At 49.0% G+C, this 15,567-nt stretch overlaps 1 protein-coding gene across 6 annotated transcripts in view; it reads left to right on the top strand.

Moving 5' to 3' along the window:
* The first annotated feature begins 5,969 nt into the window (after positions 1 to 5,969).
* The window catches only part of RAD9A (RAD9 checkpoint clamp component A), a 79,023-nt gene continuing 69,425 nt past the window's right edge, over positions 5,970 to 15,567 (top strand). For 2 of the 6 annotated variants that reach the window (XM_050756738.1, XM_050756737.1), the window contains exons 1-2: positions 5,972 to 6,064; positions 9,744 to 9,807. The gene's annotated coding sequence lies outside the window, so the exon portion shown is untranslated. Of the gene's footprint in view, positions 6,065 to 6,330; positions 6,897 to 9,743; positions 9,808 to 15,567 lie in introns of those variants that run through there. The other 4 variants (XM_050756740.1, XM_050756735.1, XM_050756741.1 and 1 more) reach the window with 4 other exon arrangements.

Genomic DNA, 15,567 nt, shown 5'->3' with positions numbered 1-15,567 from the left:
TTTTCAATGTGACAATGAAGCTGTCTGTGTTGCAGTCAGACCCTTCTCTGCTGGCCGGGGAAGGTGGCTGCCGCTTCCTCCCAGCAGTCTCCTCACAATTCCCAGGTGGCTGGTGACAGATCTATTTGGGGGAGTGCCGTGTTTGGGCGTGGCGCAGGAGGAAGATTGGGTAAGAGAAGAGAGGTCAGTGCTATCTCCCCATCTCCTGGGGCAGGGCCTGGTACATGTGACCTGCTCACACCCACTCAGGCAGGTCGGGCAAGGGAACAAGTCCTCACCGGGCAGCAGGCATGTGGCTCCACTGTGAGAGCTGGAGGGGGTTACTCATGAGGAAGTGCCTACCTGGACAAGACCAAGCCTGTTCCAAAAGCAAAGACTCCTTTGGACACTTGATGCCAGTTCTATGGCATATTTTGGGTCCCAAGAATCATCTTCCTCCTGCTACAATGCAAAAGGGCCTGATTTTCCAAGCCAGCCTATTGCTGCCTGGGAAGAAGGACCCTTGGTGGCCCTTCCCCTCCTGCCCAGGGGTTCCTTCTGCTCAACTTTAATGTCCAAGAAGAGTTAGTCGTTCCATCTGTTTTTTCCTTTTTTGAGACAGAGTCTTTTTCTGTTGCCCAGGCTGGAGTGCAGTGGGGCGATCATGCCTCCGTGCAGCCTTGAATTCCCAGGCTCAAGTGACCCTCTCACTTCAGCCTCCTGAGTAGCTAGGACCACAGGCACGTGCCACCACACCTAGCTAACTGGCTGTATCTTTGTCACTTCTTTTGTGGGTTTTTTGTTTGTTTGTTTTTTGAGACAGGGTCTTGCTCTGTCACCCAGAATAGAGTGCAGTGATATGATCTTGGCTTTCTACAGCCTCAACCTCCCGGGCTCAAGCGATCCTCCTGCATCAGCCCGGAGTAGCTGGGACTACCTGCACATGCCATCATGCCCAGCTAATTTTTCTTTTTTCTTTTTTTTTTGTAGAGACGGGGTTTTACCATGTTGCCCAGGCTGTTCTCGAACTCCTGGGCTCAAGCGATCCACACATCTCGACCTCTCAAAGTGTGGGATTACAGGCATGAGCCACTGCGCCTGGCCCATCTTTGTCACTTCTATCCCTCTTCCCAAGATTATGTATGCTCTCTGCTCTATAATACACAACACTGGTTTGGGGAAGGGGCCAGATTCAACTCCTTCCCTCAAAGCAGTCCTCAGAGATGGGAGCTGGCACCAAGCATTCTCAGTGACTGAGACTTCACACCCAGTTTTAAGAATGAATCTCTCACCCGGGCCCTGGTGGGACTCCCAGCACTGCTCTAACCCTGAAGTGCCCAGTGGCAGGAGACTCAGATTTAGCCCCAGCTTCACCACTTATGAATTACTTTGCTTTGAGTCTCTGTTTCTTTCTGTAAAACAACGGGATTAGACCTGGAAATCCCTAAGTACCCCTCTACATTTTGATGCATTTTATTTTATTTATTATTTAATTTTATTTTTGAGACCGGGTCACTATTCATCAATAAATGACCACTTAACTGATGGATTCCATCAAATAGAACATGTGTTTTTTTTGTTGTTGTTTTTTTGGAGACGGAGTCTCGCTCTGTCGCCCAGGCTGGAGTGCAGTGGCCGGATCTCAGCTCACTGCAAGCTCTGCTTCCTGGGTTTACGCCATTCTCCTGCCTCAGCCTCCCGAGTAGTTGGGACTACAGGCGCCCGCCACCTCGCCCGGCTAGTTTTTTGTATTTTTTAGTAGAGACGGGGTTTCACCGTGTTAGCCAGGATGGTCTCGATCTCCTGACCTCGTGATCCGCCCGTCTCGGCCTCCCAAAGTGCTGGGATTACAGGCTTGAGCCACCGCGCCTGGCCATTATTTTTTAAATGAGGCAAATCTCTCATGTACCATTTGTGGGCAAAACTCCAATGGTGTTTCCTCTGCCCTCACACCATCACAGTTACCAACACATAAGACTGGTGACCAAAGGTATTGGGTGGGCCAGGAGCAGTGGCTCACACCTGTAATCCTAGCTACTCAGGAGGCTGAAGCAGGTGGATCACCTGAGGTCAGGAGTTCGAGACCAGCCTGGCCAGCATGGTGAAACCCCGACTCTACTAAAAATACCAAAAAAATTAGCCAGGCATGGTGGTGGGCACCTGTAATCCCAGCTACTCAGGAGGCTGAGGCAGGAGAATTGCTTCAACCCAGAAGGTGGAGGTTGCAGTGAGCCAAGATTGCGCCATTGCACTCTAGCCTGTGTGACAAGAGTAAGACTTCATCTCAAAAAAAAAAAAAAGTGTGGGTGTCTCTCCCCACACACCAAGCAACAGACCAGCTGGGTGGCCTCCAATTCCATTCCAACTCTGTCTACCGGGAGACAGTGTCAGATCCCACAGGTTGAGGGCTCAGCCCCCAAGACTGCATCTCCCTTCCCTCAAACCGTAGTCAAAAGTCCAGGCCTCCAGAACTTCTGCCTGACCAGCTTCAAGTTGGGGTTCCCACGATCCCCTCTTTGGGTTTGATTAATTTGCTGGAGCAGCTCACAGAACTCAAAGAAACACTTATGTTTAGTGGCTTATAATAAAGGATACTACAAAGGATAAAGATGAAGAGATGTGTAGGGTGAGGCATGGGGGAGGGTGCGGAGTGTGCGCGCCCTCCCTAGGTGCCCCACCGTCAAGGAACCTGCACATGGTCAGCTACCCAGAGCTCCAAGAAGCCAGTCCTCTTGGGTTTTTAATGGAAGCTTCATGACAACAGCATTCCTTACACCAGGGTATAGGGTGAGGAGGAAGGTCTTTCTGAAAGTGGGGGGGAACAGTAGAGCCCTGCCTTGGGGCAGGGGAAAGGAGGGCAGAGTGTCAAGAGGTTGTTTCCTGTGGCCTGCTCCTGAGGCCTGACACACTCAACATTAGAACAAAAGACTAAAGAAGGGCTATGAGGATGATGAGCCAGGAGCCCTGGACGAAAACCAATGTATGTATAACACCACGGTACCGATGTAGAACTCGGTGATATGAACAAATTTTCAAAGTATAGAATAGTATGTTAACATGCTGTTGTCTGTATTTAAAAATATACCGATACCAATATATTTGATTACATAAGCATGGGGTACCTGGAGTGCCTCAAAAGGCAGCTGGTAACAAATCATTGCCTGAGTAGACGTGAAGGACTGGAGGACAGAGTAGGAGCGAGATTTACTTTTCATTTTATATCCTTCTTTATTATTTTTTGCCCCTTTAGCAATTTGTGTGAGCTTTGTGTATACACAGGGTTCCTTTTTTTTTTTGGAGACAGAGTCTCGCTCTGTCTTCCAAGCTGAGTGCAATGGTGCAATCTTGGCTCATTGCGACCTCTGTCTCCCAGGTTCAAGCAATTCTCCTGCCTCAGGCTTCCAAAGAGCTGGGATTATAAGCGCGCGCCACGATGCGCAGCTAATTTTGTATTTTTAGTAGAGACAGCATTTTGCCATATTGGCCAGGCTGGTCTCGAACTCCTGACCTCAGGTGATCCAACCACCTTAGTTAGCCTCCCCAAAGTACTGGAATTACAGGCGTGAGCCACTGCACCCAACCCATAGGATTCTTAATTTTTGTAGGTTTTGTTTTGTTTTGTAGAGATGGGGTTTCACTATATTGCCCAGGCTGGTCTCGAACTCCTGGGCTCAAGCAATCCGCCTGCCTCAGCCTCCCAAAGTGCTGGGATTACAGGCATGAGCCACCACACTTGGTGCCCTCTTGTCTGTATTTTTGATGCAGTTTCCCCTCCAGTCTTCATTTCCCTGATTGCTGACTTCTGACTTCTTAGAATCCTCTTGGATTCTAGTGGATCCCACAGCTAGTGAGCCCCACAGCTCTGAGTTCCTGATCAGACCTGCCTTCTGAGATGCACAGGCTGCAGGAGGGCAGGGCCTGGCCTTGGCTTCCCCTGACACTCTCACCACCACCCACCCATCTGCAGCCCTAGGTTAGGAATACTGAAAGGGCAGCCTGGGTAGGACTCCTAGTTGGCCACAGAATGAGGGGTAGCCCCCAGTGTTTGCTCAGCAGAATGGATCAGGAATCAGAACTAGCTTCCCTGTACCCCACATCTTGTGGCCCTTAGGCATACCACCCAGATAGGTGCCAAGGATTCCTCTTCTGGAAGGGAGGTAGAGGCTAAATTCTGGCAATGTCTAGATAGCATGTATTGTTAAAATGTATCAAAATGTAGCCAGGCATGGTGGCCCTGTAGTCCCAGCTACTCAGGAGGCTGAGGTGGGATGTCTTGAGCCTGGGAGGCAGAGGTTGCAGTGAGCCGAGATCACCCCACTGTACTCCAACCTGGGTGACAGAGCGAGACTCTGTCTCAGGAGAAAAAAAAAAAAAAAAAAGCACCCCTGTATATACTTTTTTTTTTTTTGAGACAGAGTCTCACTCTGTTGCCTGGGCTGGAGTGCAGTGGTGCCATCTTGGCTCACTGCAACCTCCGTCTCCCGGGTTCAAGCGATTCTCCTGCCTCAGCCTCCTAAGTAACTGGGATTACAAGCGCCCGTCACCACATCCAGCTAATTTTTTGTATTTTCAGTAGAGATGGGGTTTCACTGTGTTGGCCAGATTGGTCTTGAACTCCTGACCTCGTGATTCACCTGCCTCAGCCTGTGCTGGGATTACAGGCGTGAGCCACCGCGCCCGGCCTGTATATACTTTTTCATGCACACATGATCACTAAATCTGTAGGATAAAACTTCTAGAATTCTTGAAGCAAAGGCTTTCTTTCCAAGAAAGTGCACCAATTTATAGTGAATGGCAATGCCTGTGTCCTTAACGGACTACCCAGCCTACACATCAATGTCATCATCTTGCAACACCCCCAGAGGGAGAAAGGGCAGGCATTATGATTACCACCGTTTTTAAGCAATTAATTATTTTTTTTGTTTTTTTTTTTTTTTTTTTTTTTTTTTTTTTTTTTTTGTTTTTTTTTTTTTTTTTTTATTAATTACTTTTTTGAGACAGAGTCCCACTCTGTGGCCCAGACTGGAGTGCAGCGGCACGATCTTGGCTCACTGCAACTTCCGCCTGCCTCCTAGGTTCAAGTGATTCTCATGTCTCACCCTCCTGAGTAGCCGGGATCACAGGCATGTGCCACGACGCCGGCTAATTTTTGTATTTTTAGTAGAGGACGGGGGTCTCACCATGTTGGCCAGGCTGATCTCGAACTCCTGACCTCCGCTGCTCCACCCCCTTCGGTCTCCCAAAGTGCTGGGATTACAGGCGTGAGCCGCCGCACCCGGCCCAATACCATCGTTTTCTAGAAATGAGTAAACTGAGGCTCAGAGAAGTAACTACTTAGTCTAACAGAGCCGGAATCAGATCCTGGGTTTCTAGATTCTCATTCCAAGAGCCTAACTCGGCAGTGGGGAAGGTGGCTCCTGGGCAGTCAACTGACTGCACAGTTCCGCCCAAGGCGGGACCTGGATCTAGAAGTGCTCGGAGCTCGCGGGTGGGAGGATCAGGATGACTGCTGCTCCCAGAGCCAGCTTTCAACTCCCACCCCGCACAGGAGCCTCAGCAGCGCGAGGCGTCGCCCAGACCAGACCTGGAACCCTTGCAGCACGACCGCGGCGCGCTTCCCTCCGGATCCAGCTCCCACCGTCAGAGCGTCCTCCCTCCGCCGCGCCCCGCTCAGCCCAGGCTGGGGCGGGGCCTCGGAAGCGGTCGCCCTCGCCCCGGACAGGGCGGTCCCTCGTTAGGCCAAGTTTTCAAACGGCAAAATCAACCACGCGGAAGAGACTCTGCCTTCTCTTCACTCCGCATCCCAGACGCCTCAGAGAAACTGCCTTTCAGACCTTCGCGGCCTCTCCTGTGCCCGCAGCGCCCGGGAGCTGGGGACCCGGGTTAGCCACATCGACCGCAACGTTCGCGCGCCACCTTGTGTCCGTTCCTTTAGCTTCCAGGGACAACCCGGAAACCACATTTCCCAGCGTGCCTAGCGCCTCTGCGCAGGCGCAAATAGTTTCCCTCGTTGCCATGGGAACCTCGCCCCTTCTAGAGTCCCGGCCGCTTGACTCAGCGAGGCGCGGTGTGGTTTTTTCCTGAGGTACTCTGGGGCTGGGACCCGGTCTGCAGAAGGTCCAGGGGGCGGCGTAGGGGGATTGAGGAGAGGAGACCAAGCCGGCCTTGCCTCCGGGACCAGCGCTTCCAAATAATCTGGGGCGTCCCGGCGTGCACACGCTCCTGAGGCCTTGCCGTTCTGAGGAAAGGGGCTGGCGAGGCGACCAGGGTCCGCGATGCCGGGGTCCGGCTGTGGCCCGCGAAGGCCCGCTCGCCCGCGCCGGCGTCTTGTCACCGCGAGCCGAGGGCCTTTGCGCGGCCGACAGGTACTCCCGGGAGCTGGCAGCCCACGGGGAGGGTTCGCGGCTCAGGTGAACGCGGAGGTAGAATCAGACAGGGCGGTGAGTGCGCCCGGGGCTGGATCTGGCTCAGCCGCTGGTGGATTCGGAACCCGGGAGGCCCCCAGGCCCTGTGGGCTTCAGTTCCCCCGCTCTGTAAAATGAGGCTTGGACTGGAATTCTAGTGCCCATTGCGATTCCGTTGCAGAGCCGTCCCTGGCTCTGTGTGACCTACGAGTTCCTTCTTCTGTAAAATAAGGAGGCTGAAACGGATGATCCCTAACGTCTCTTCCGACGGTGCAGTATGTTACACACTGCTGGCTCCATTGCCCCTTATTGCACCCCAAGTGCAAGAAGAAAGAAAGGAACCTGGGATGATCTGAGCAAGACTCTCAGCTTGGGATCTAGAGTCGGAGAAACTTGGGTTTGTGACTTTGGACAAACTTATTACATCTCTTGAGACTCAGCTGCTTCATTTGCAAGATTGGGGATAATGTTAATACTACCTCCGGTTTTTGAGGATTAAATGAGATGACACATGTAAGTTTTTAGCCCAGGGACTGCATAGAGGAAGTGCTATCCCAGGTCCCAGCTATCGTTTCTGACAATTTCTACAACAGTCCCTAGCCACCATAAGACCTTTTCTTAATTTTTGAATTCACTTTATTTCTGGGCAAGTTCATTCTCCTAGGAAGGACGGTTTTTTGGTTTTTGGTTTTTGTTCGTTTGTTTGTTTTGAGACAGTGTCTCACTGTCACCCAGGCTGGAGTGCAGTGGTGTGATCTCTGCTCACCCCACCCTCCTCCTCCTGGGTTCAAGCGATTATCGTGCCTCAGCCTCCTGAGTAACTGGGACTACAGGCGTGTGCCATTACTCCCGGATAATTTTTGTATTTTTTGGTAGAGATGGGGTTTCTCCCCATGTTGGCCAGGCTGGTCTCAAACTCCTGGTCTCAAACTCCTGGCCTCAAGAGATCTGCCCACCTCGGCCTCCCAAAGTGTTGGGATTACAGGCGTGAGCCACCACACCTGGCTAGGCAGGATGGTTTTGTAGGCTGATTTTGATGGGGAAACCTGAGTCTTTTTACCCAAGGTTGGATGCTCAAGGCCAGTGTATTGCCTCCATTCAGCTGTAGGCTGAATTATAGCGTTACCACACAGCATTTAGGGAGGATGCAGGCTTAATGCCACATAGCAGGGTAGACACTTAAGGTTCATAGAGGATATGAGTACTTACATGTTATGATGCAAAAGCAGCTGAATATAGAATTATGTATTTACATAAGACTGGTTACTTTCATGGTTGTAAGGAATGCATAAGAATTCTATGCTGCTTGCATTGAGTTCAAGCTTTGTGTTAATTGAGAAAATTGTAACAAGGAGTTTTAAATTAATGAAAAAAGTATATATTTAAAAAATCTGGGAACATCCAATAATTTCACAAACAAGCCTTCATTCGTCCAACAAACATCTTGTCTCACTTTATCTTCCAGGCTGGAGGGCAGTGGTGTGATCTCGGCTCACTGCACCCTCTGCCTCCTGGGTTCAAGCGATTCTTCTGCCTCAGCCTCTCAAGTAGCTGAAATTACAGGCACACACCACCATGCCTGGCTAATTTTTGTATTTTTAGGAGAGGTGGGGTTTCACCATGTTGACCAGGCTGGTCTTGAACTCCTGACCTCAGGTGATCTGCCCACCTCAGCCTCCCAAAATGCTGGGATTGGCCGGGCACGGTGGCTCAAGCCTGTAATCCCAGCACTTTGGGAGGCTGAGACGGGCGGATCACGAGGTCAGGAGATCAAGGCCATCCTGGCTAACACGGTGAAACCTCTTGTCTCTACTAAAAAATACAAAAAAAAACTAGCCGGGTGTGGTGGTGGGCGCCTGTAGTCCCAGCTACTCGGGAGGCTGAGGCACGAGAATGGCGTGAACCCAGGAGGCGGAGCTTGCAATGAGCTGAGATCGCTCCACTGCACTCCAGCCTGGGCGACGGAGTGAGACTCCGTCTCAAAAAAAAAAAAAAAAAAAAAATGCTGGGATTACAGGTGTGAGCCACCGTGCTTGGCTTTCCATGAATATTTTTTGAGCACCTACTGTGTACATGGAACTGTGCAGGGTGCTCTGAGGGATATGAAGATGTAAAAGACACTTTCTCTGCTCTCAGGAAATACAGTCTAGTAGAGAAGATCAATTATGCATTAAAAACATAAAATTCAAGTAGAAAGTGATGTGTCATAGAGAGGCCCAGGTTACTGCTCTGAAGATTCAGAGGCAGGAGACATCGCTGCCGAGTCACACTGTATAATGAGAGAATAAAAAAGACAGCATTTGAAACTCCTAAAGCATGTAAACAATGTAGATACGCCAAGAAGTAGGCAAAAGATATTCCGGGCACCCATTCCATAACTTTGAGATACATGAAGGAGAGCTGTCTGTAGCCCTGATTAAATGGTGAGCTTCTGGGAGGCAGGGAGTAGATTTTGGTCAGTGTTTTCCTCCCCTGATTGGCACATGGCTGCCATGGTAAATATTAGCGAATGAGTAGGGGCTACGAGTTTCGTGTGGAGAGGAATGGAGCTGTGGTCTCTATATTACCCTGAAGCTCTTTGATTAGACTCACATGCTGTCTCAGAGCCATTCTTCTAGGGGAAAGAGGCGAATCGGCAGATGATTATGGGGCAAGGGCCATATTGTTGGCATCTTTAGTGCAGTACCAGCTGAGAGCCCAGGGAACAAGGTCTCATCAGTGGATAAGGGGTTTGTGAGCCTGTTTCCCTGGAACCAAGGTGAAGAACCATGAGGGAAGGAAATGGAAGCATAGGACCATGCAGCAGTCCTCAGACCAGTGACGGACACTCCCTTGACTCTTGTGTCCATTCTTGGGTTTTCTTTTTCTATGGCCCACTCCTTCCTAGGGAGATTTCTCTCCCATCTGTGACCCAGTTGGTAGTGGGAAACTGTGTCCACCATGCCAGCAGATTGCCAAGACCTGCCGCTGCCGCACAGGAAGGAAGCTGGCTTCAGCACACCATCTTCAGGCTGACTCCCAGGGCCCTGCCCTTTTCCAGTTCTGGCCAGGGCTGAACCTGCACTAGGAGCTAACCTTGAAGGAGACCCCTTCGAGACAGGTGTTTAATGGCCTGTGGAGGGGAGAACGACCTCAGGAGCTGGGATAGCAAAAGTAGAAAAGATTAAAAGGAGAATGGCCTGAGGACAGGGCAAATCCTCCCCCAAGTCCTGTTTAATTCATCCAAGGTCTAGATTCCCACTGGAATCTTCTGTTGCTCAGAAGGTGGAGTCATCCTCAGAAAAAGGAAGCTGGGGAGAGATTAAGCAGATGCAACCAGACAGGGGATAGAGCACAACTGACTGTCTTTTTTGTCCCTAGATATGGGATGTTGGAGGACATCTGGGGACCACAAATACTCCTTCTCCTGGAGATGCAACTCAAGGTGAGCCTTTATACCATCCTTCTGGCAACCCGTGCTCCCTCTCCAGAGAATGGTTCTTCCTTTTCATCCTTCTTTCCCACTTTACTCCCGCTCCACGGGCCACAGGTAAGGGCCTGCAGGGTGTATCAGGATTTCCTTATAGCTAAGTGCCATGTGAAGCCTGAGTAGCTCCAGGCCTGGTACTTGATAAGAGGTTATGACAGCCCAGAGCCTGCCACGGAGGCCTCTGTCTGCCTACTTCAAGGGCGTTATGGTCCTATGCAATTTACTAAGCACTGGCACTTACATGTGATCTCATTTAATCTCAACAGCTGTAAGGTCTTGTATTGTGACTTTCACTTTTCCACGTGAGGGATCTGATTTCTTAGGTTGTAGGTCAAAGAACTAAATGATACCACTGAGAGCAGTGATCTTTCCACCGCCTCCATAATCACTGACAGGGTGCCATCTGTCTGCTCGTGAGAACACGGTCCTAGGTTAACCTGAAACTAGACCAAGACTCTCCTTTTTTCCCATTTCAGCTAGAATTTCCTGCCCATTTTCCTCAGTGTCCTATCCCAGCACAGCTTCTCTGTGTCATTGGACACGTTTGATCTGAGTTTCTCGCTCTCATGCCCTCAGTACATGCTGACTTGTTCTCAGGGCAGCAGGTCCCATCAGAGAGCTTGTGCTCTTCCCCTTGACTCTGCCAGGTGCACCCTCTCCCAGGTAGGCACGCTGGGTAGCTGTGAGACTTTAGGGGGTTCTGTATCTGGGTTAGAGAACCAGGAATAGGAAAACTGTTCCCCTGCTGGGTGGGGAAGGAAGTTAGCAAAAGTTTGCCTGATGGGATTGGCCTGGATAGTAATGCTACACCCTATGCGACCCCATCTCATTGGCACCCCTGGCAGAGCAGCTCAATGAGCCATAGAGGTAAAGGTGGAAGGTGAGTGTGGCAGGGAAGGTAAAGGCTCAGGCTAAAGGCTAAAGAAGGGTCCCACCTGCTGGCATAACTCAAGCCGGAGCCATGGAGGTGGAGGTGGGAGACACGTTTGGGTAAAGGAGGATGCCCCTGGGGAGAGGGAGCTGGTTATATGCATCCTACATAATTTATCTTCTTATGGCCTGAGAAGGCTTGGAGCTGGCCTGCTTTGCCCAGAACAGCAGCAGCCTGTCTCCCCAGGCAGCGCACACTGCTGTGCAGCTCCTCTCTTGGTTTGGCGGACGGACTCCCATCCTCTGATGGCCCTCGAGAGACCTTTTTCACACCCTCCACCCTCCCTGGTGGCTCAGCTAGATGCCTCCTCCAGCTCTATCCGCCATCTGAGATCTGATCATCCCAAATGTTCCTATGCCAGGCTGAACTCTGCCTTCTCAGAATGTCCTCACTCCTGCCAACCTGAAGCTCTTATTTTCAACACAGAAATGGGAAATTGGGAGGGAGGCTGAGTGCCATGGGGCCTAGAGTATGTGGTTTGGAGGCAACCAGTGGAATCATTCTGGGGTTAATGGGATGCCTGAGCTGATAAGCAGAGATCCCCCCGGCCCCTACTCCCGAATATCCCTGTGGTGGGTGGCGCTGTGTGGAGCAAGGCCTATATGCAGCACGATCCGCAGGTGGTCCCCACTTGCCCACCCCACCATCCTGCTGCAGCTTCACCCTCACCCTCCACCTCAGCCCTGTTCATTTCTCTCTTCCCTCTTTCCCTCCTGTCCTCCCTCTAGGTAGTGCAAGCAGCAGCTGTTGACCCCAGTGGCACATATGCTTGCCTGGCCTATCTGCACTTGAGCTTCCTACGGGTGCCCATCTTGGCCTGCATGCTGCAGGACTTGTGCTTCTGTGCAGATACCTCTGATTCTTCTCCTCTTCAAAAGGAAAAAGGACTCAGATAAGAGAGGAGGTTAGGGAAAGAAGACTTGAACTAACTACTTTTTTTTTTTTTTGAGACGGATTCTTTTTTTTTTTTTTTTTGAGACGGAGTCTCGCTGTGTCACCCAGGCTGGAGTGCAGTGGCCGGATCTCAGCTCACTGCAAGCTCTGCCTCCCGGGTTTTTACGCCATTCTCCTGCCTCAGCCTCCCGAGTAGCCGGGACTACAGGCGCCCGCCACCTCGCCCGGCTAGTTTTTTGTATTTTTTAGTAGAGACGGGGTTTCACCGTGTTAGCCAGGATGGTCTCGAACTCCTGACCTCGTGATCCGCCCGTCTCGGCCTCCCAAAGTGCTGGGATTACAGGCTTGAGCCACTGCGCCCGGCCTGAGACGGATTCTTGCTCTGTCATCCAGGCTGGAGTGCAGTGGCGTGATTTCAGCTCACTGCAACTTCTATCTCCCGGGTTCAAGTGATTCTCCTGTCTCAGCCTCCCAAGTAGCTAGGATTACAGGCGCATGCCACTGTGCCTGGCTAATTTTTGTACTTTTAGTAGAAATAGGGTTTCACCATGTTGGCCAGGCTAGTCTCAAACTCCTGACCTTGTGATCCGCCCGCCTCGGCCTCCCAAAGTGCTGGGATTACAGGCGTGAACCACTGCACCCGGCCCAGACTCTCTATTCTTTTGCTGAAGGCTTTTATCAATCTGATGCCAGCCTACGTTTCTGGCTTTCTCTCCCAGAACATCTTAGTATGTACCGTTCACTGTCATCACACTAGACTACCAACTGTTTCTCAAAAACACTTTTTCTGCCTCTTCACCTTTGCTCATGCTTATCTTTCTATCTGGGAGGGTTCCTTCCACCATTCATCTCTCCATTTAAAAATATTTTCTGAGCACTTTTTATTTTGAAAAATTTCAGTGCAGAGAAGTTGAAAGAATAGTACAGTGAACAGCTATGTAACCTACACCTGGATTCGCCAGTTGTTATTGCCATGTTTCTTTCTTTTCTCTCTCTTTTTATCCTGGACCAACTGAAAATAAGTTGCGGGCATTATGACACTTTACCCCTAAATATTTTGGTCTGTATCTCCTCATAATAAGGACATCATCCTGCATAACCACAATCTTTTCTTTTCCTTTTTTTGTTGAGACTGAGTCTCACTCTGTCACCAGGCTGGAGTGTAGTGGTACGACCTTGGCTCACTGCATCCTCCACCTTCTGGGTTCAAGCGATTCTCCTGTGTCAGCCTCCCAAGTAGCTGGGACTACAGGCGTGCAACCCCATGCCCAGCTAATGTTTGTATTTTTAGTGGAGATGGGGTTTCACCATGTTGGCCAGGATGGTCTCGATCTCTTGACCTTGTGATCTGCCTGCCCTGGCCTCCCAAAGTGCTGGGATTAAAGGCATGAGCCACTGCGCCTGGCCAGTCTTTTCTTAAAAAAAAAAAAAAAAAAAAAAAAAAATCTGGGACTGAGTGTGGTGGCTCATGCCTGTAATCCCAGCACTTTGGGAGGCCAAGGTGGGAGGACCGCTTAAGGCCAGGATTCAAGACTAGCCTGGACAACATAGTGAGATTCCCATCTCTACAAAAATATTTAAAAATCAGCCTGGGTGACAAAGTGAGACCCTGTCTCAAAAAAAAAAAAAAAAAAAAAAAAAAAAAAGAAGATAATAATGTGATTATTAGGCCAGGCATGGTAGCTCATGCCTATAATCCCAGCAGTTTGGGAGGCCAAGGCAGGAAGAACACTTGAGCCTAGGAGGCTGAGGCTACAGTGAGCAATGTTCTTGCCACTGCACTCCAGCCTTAGCGACAGAGTGAGACCCTATCTGTAAAAAAAAAAAAAAAAAAGTTAAAAATTAACTGGGCATGCCAGGCGCGGTGGCTCACACCTGTAATCCCAGCACTTTGGGAGGCCGAGGTGGGTGGATCATGAAGTCAGGAGTTTGAGACCAGCCTGGCCAACATGGTGCAACCCCGTCTCTACTAAAAATACAAAAATTAGCCTGGCATGGTGGCAAGCACTTGTAATCCCAGCTACTTGGGAGGCTGAGGCAGGAGAATCGCTTGAACCTGGGAGGCAGAGGTTGCAGTGAGCCGAGATCGTGCCACTGCACTCCAGCCTGGGCGACAGAGAGAGATTCCATCTCAAAAAAAAAAAAAAAAAATTTTTAACTGGGCATACTGGTGTGTGCCTATAGTCCCAACTACTCAGGGGACTGAGACAAGAGGATGGCTTGAGCCCAAAAGTTTGAGAGGCTGCAGTGAACCATGATTGCACTGCTGCACTCCAGCCTAGATGACAGAGTGAGACACTGTCTCTAAAACACAACAAAAAATAAAAATGTGGTAAAATATACATAAAATTTACTATTTGGCTATTTTAAAGTATATAGTTGTGGCATTACGTACATTCACAGTGTTGTGTAACCGTGACCACTATCCATTTCCAGAACTTCTTCATCATCACCAACAGAAACTGTACCCATTGAATGATAGCTCCCCATTCCCCCTGGTAACTTCAGTTTTACTTTCTGTCTGTGAATTTGCCTCTTTTAATTACCTCATATAAGTTGAGACACACATTATTTGTCCTTTGATGTGTGGCTTACTTCACTTAGCATATTGTTTTTAAGGTTCAGCCATGTTGTAGCACATGTTCAGAATTTCAGTCTTTTTTTAAGGCTGAATAATATTCTCCTATATGGATAGACCACATTTTGTTTACTGATAGACATTTGGAATGTTTTAGCCTTTGGCTGTTGTGAATATGCCACCATGAACATTGGTTTACTAGTATTGGAATCACTGCTTTTAATTCTTTAGGGTACATACTAAGAGTGGAATTGCTGGATAATATGGCAATTCCGTTAACTTTCTGAGAAACTGCCACCTGTTTTACAAAGTGACCAAGAAATAAAAATGCAATATTATTATCTAGACTACAGATCATAATTACATTTCTCTAAATATCCCTATGTTTTCCATTACAGCTTTAAAAAAATATCTGATTCAGGATTGAATGAGGGATCACTGATTGTATTTGGTTGTCATGTCTCTTGATTCTTTCTTAATTTAGAATGGTCTTCCTGTCTTTTTGTTTTTCATGACATTGACATTTTTGAAGAATCCAAATTGTCTTGTAGGATATCCTTCAATTTGGGTCTCTTTGAATGTTTCTTTATAATTAGATTCACAGTAAGCCTTTTTGCAAGAATACTACATAATACTACAAGAATACTAAGGATATTGTATAACATGTTCTTCCTATTCGTTGCATTACTTTAGTCATGTAATGTTGCCTTATCCCATTATTGATGATACTGAGTTTATTTTACTTTTTATTTTTATTTTTTCTTTTGAGGCAGAGTTTCACTCTGTCACCCAGGCTGGAGTGCAGTGGCACGGTTTCCGCTCACTGCAACCTCTGCCTCCTGGGTTCAAGTGATTCTCCTGCTTCAGCCTCCCTAGTAGCTGGGATTACAGGCATGCGCCACCATGCCCAGCTAATTTTTGTATTTTTAGTAGAGACAGCGTTTTGCCATGTTGGCTAGGCTGGTCTTGAACCCCAAACCTCAGGTGATCTGCCTGCCATGGGCTCCCAAAGTGTTAGGATTACAGGCATGAGCCACTGCGCCCAGTCGATACTAAGTTTATTTACTCGGTTAAGATGGTATCTGCTAGATCTCTCTATTGAGAGGGAGCTCTTTTCCACATGTAAAAATAAATAACTTGTTGGGTGGTAAGTTGAGACCATGTGAATATGCTGTTCCCCAACAATCTATCAGCCATTGGCCTTAGTGTTAATAATCCTTGCCTAATTTATTTATTTCATTGTGTTTGTAATATTTATTTATTTATTTATTTAATTTTAGAGACAGGGTCTTGCTATGTTGCCCAGGCTGGA

The sequence above is a fragment of the Macaca thibetana genome, chromosome 14 (genome assembly GCF_024542745.1).
Source record: "Macaca thibetana thibetana isolate TM-01 chromosome 14, ASM2454274v1, whole genome shotgun sequence".
NCBI lineage: Eukaryota > Metazoa > Chordata > Mammalia > Primates > Cercopithecidae > Macaca > Macaca thibetana.
The sequence above is the reverse complement of the archived record's forward strand: the minus strand, read 5'-3'. Positions and strand labels throughout refer to the sequence as shown.